Source organism: Chrysoperla carnea (assembly GCF_905475395.1).
Source record: "Chrysoperla carnea chromosome X unlocalized genomic scaffold, inChrCarn1.1 SUPER_X_unloc_132, whole genome shotgun sequence".
Classification (NCBI taxonomy): domain Eukaryota; kingdom Metazoa; phylum Arthropoda; class Insecta; order Neuroptera; family Chrysopidae; genus Chrysoperla; species Chrysoperla carnea.
Genome location: NW_025408081.1, coordinates 12,501 through 15,000, shown reverse-complemented (window position 1 = coordinate 15,000; position 2,500 = coordinate 12,501). Strand labels below are relative to the sequence as shown.

The 2,500-nt window shown below is 22.6% G+C and overlaps 1 non-coding gene and 1 pseudogene across 1 annotated transcript; both read right to left on the bottom strand.

The window, feature by feature from the left end:
- LOC123303758 overlaps window positions 1-974 on the bottom strand; it is a 3,931-nt pseudogene extending 2,957 nt beyond the window's left edge.
- A 635-nt stretch (window positions 975-1,609) lies between these two features.
- LOC123303757 lies at window positions 1,610-1,764 on the bottom strand. Its single transcript, XR_006535846.1, has one exon. It is a non-coding gene; the product is annotated as a 5.8S ribosomal RNA (ribosomal RNA).
- Between the last annotated feature and the right edge of the window lie 736 nt (window positions 1,765-2,500).

The window sequence follows — 2,500 nt, the reverse complement described above, 5'->3', positions numbered from 1 at the left end:
GTGTTTCAAGACGGGTCCTGAAAGTACCCAAAGCTATATCGTCGCTGACAGATAAATTTTTAATAAAAAAAAATGAGCCAGTTCATTATCATACACCTACTGACAGTTAAATAGTATCATATAACGGCATAAAATCCGTATATATAATATGTTTTAATAAAAAAACCTATTTATACTCGTGGTGGATCTGAACGCGTTAATAACGCGACTCAATATCAATTTATAATTAATACCATCAAACAATTAATCAAGAAACATAGGCGTTTAACATACACAAAATATTATCAAAAAATAATATTGTACATTAATCAACGCACCAATGCCTATAGATTAATATTTAATGGGTCGCAACGTCCTACAAGATGAGAAGTGCATACCTCGTTATCATACAATTAACAATATACAGCAGTGCATATATTTTTACTAAAAATAAATTCCTAATAAAAATTTTTGTCACATGCTAGTACAAATTGGTTGATTAACGATAAAAAGTAAATGAATCTCATCTTTCGACCTTTCGGGTTTCTCAGGTTTACCCCTGAACGGTTTTACGTACTCTTTAACTCTCTCTTCAAAGTTCTTTTCAACTTTCCCTCACGGTACTTGTTCGCTATCGGTCTCGTGGTAATATTTAGCCTTAGATGGAGTTTACCACCCACTTAGAGCTGCACTCTCAAGCAACCCGACTCTAAGGAAAGATTCACCTATCATCAATAATAATCACTACGGGCCTGGCACCCTCTATGGGTATATGGCCCCATTCAAGATGGACTTGGATGTATTATATAACAATAGGTTTATATTGAATCTTCCTAAACACTACATTCCCCAAGTGTCTGTTTATCAGCCACGGGGTTCAGTGCTGGGCTTATCCCTGTTCGCTCGCCGCTACTAAGGGAATCCTAGTTAGTTTCTTTTCCTCCGCTTAATAATATGCTTAAATTCAGCGGGTAATCTCACCTACTCTGAGGTCGTAAAAGTTTTTAGAAGTATTAAAACAAAAATTTTTTTTATATATTATGTTTTTGTTATATTTTATAAGTAAACAATTTTCTTAATTATTCATACTCAAATTTTTTTAATATTATTATATAATATTATTTTTATATTTATCTAAAGAGAAGAAAATAAAAAATAAATAATTATATATATTAATTTTTTTCGAGTATATTGAAAATTTTATTACAAATAAAATATTCCATAACAAAATATTAATATATAATATTTTTGTTTATTCTTCTTTATTTAATATTTTAAAAATATATTATTAATATCATTTATTATTAATATTATTATTAACATAAAGTTTTATAATATTATATATAAATGATAAAAAATAATATTGATATATTAATTTAAAAATGTCGACAAATAATAAAAAATATATAAATTTTAAATGCTATTAAAAACATTTTATATTTATTTTTTTCTTATATTTGGCGTAAAACATTCATATATAAATAATTTTACATTTCTTTTATAAAAATTTTATTTATCAATTTAATTAAATATGAAAAAATAAATTTTCTTTTTTAATTATTGATAAATTTCTTTTTCATAAAAAAAATTTTATGTAAAATAATCTTTTATTATATTAATATAATGTATACGACCCTCAGCCAGATGTGGTCCGGGAACAGTATCCAAGGACCGCAATGTGCGTTCGAAATGTCAATGTTCATGTGTCCTGCAGTTCACAAGTTGACGCGCAATTAGCTGCGTTCTTCATCGACCCACGAGCCAAGTGATCCACCGTCCAGGGTAATCTTTTTAAATTTTAAATGTAAGTATTATTATTAATAATAATCTTTATTTTTAATATAAAAAATAAAATTATTAATTTATATATCTTTATAAATTCTTTTAAAATAAAAAAATTTTTCTAGAATATAAATTATATATTTTATTTTAAATATATATATATATAAATTAAAGATATTATGGTATTAATAAATATATACATAACATTTTTGATATTTTTGTTAGTGCTAGCTAGATATAATAATTAATATTTGGTATATTTTATAGAAATGTATTTATTTTTTTTTTATAAATTATTTTCTACATAAAAATATATATAATATTAATATGGTACAAAACAAATGGGTTTGTTTTTTAACATAATAACTTTTAATAAAAAAAAAGAAATATCAAGACAAAACATAAAGAAATTTAAATTTGAAATAAATTTTATTCTTTAAAAAAATTTTATCTTGTGTTTTCTTTATTTTTATTATATAACATAGAAAAATAAAAATATAGATTATATCAATTATAATCTTATTTTATTTTTCTTAATAGAGATTATATACATATAAACAAATAATTTCAATATATTCTATTTTTAATTTCACTTTTTTATAAGAGAAATTATTTATAGATTTTATTAATAATTATTGTTTAATAATAATAATAATATTGAATATAAAAATATTTTATATGTAACAAATATATTATTAATATTTATATAATATTCTCTATATTATATGTATAGATATAT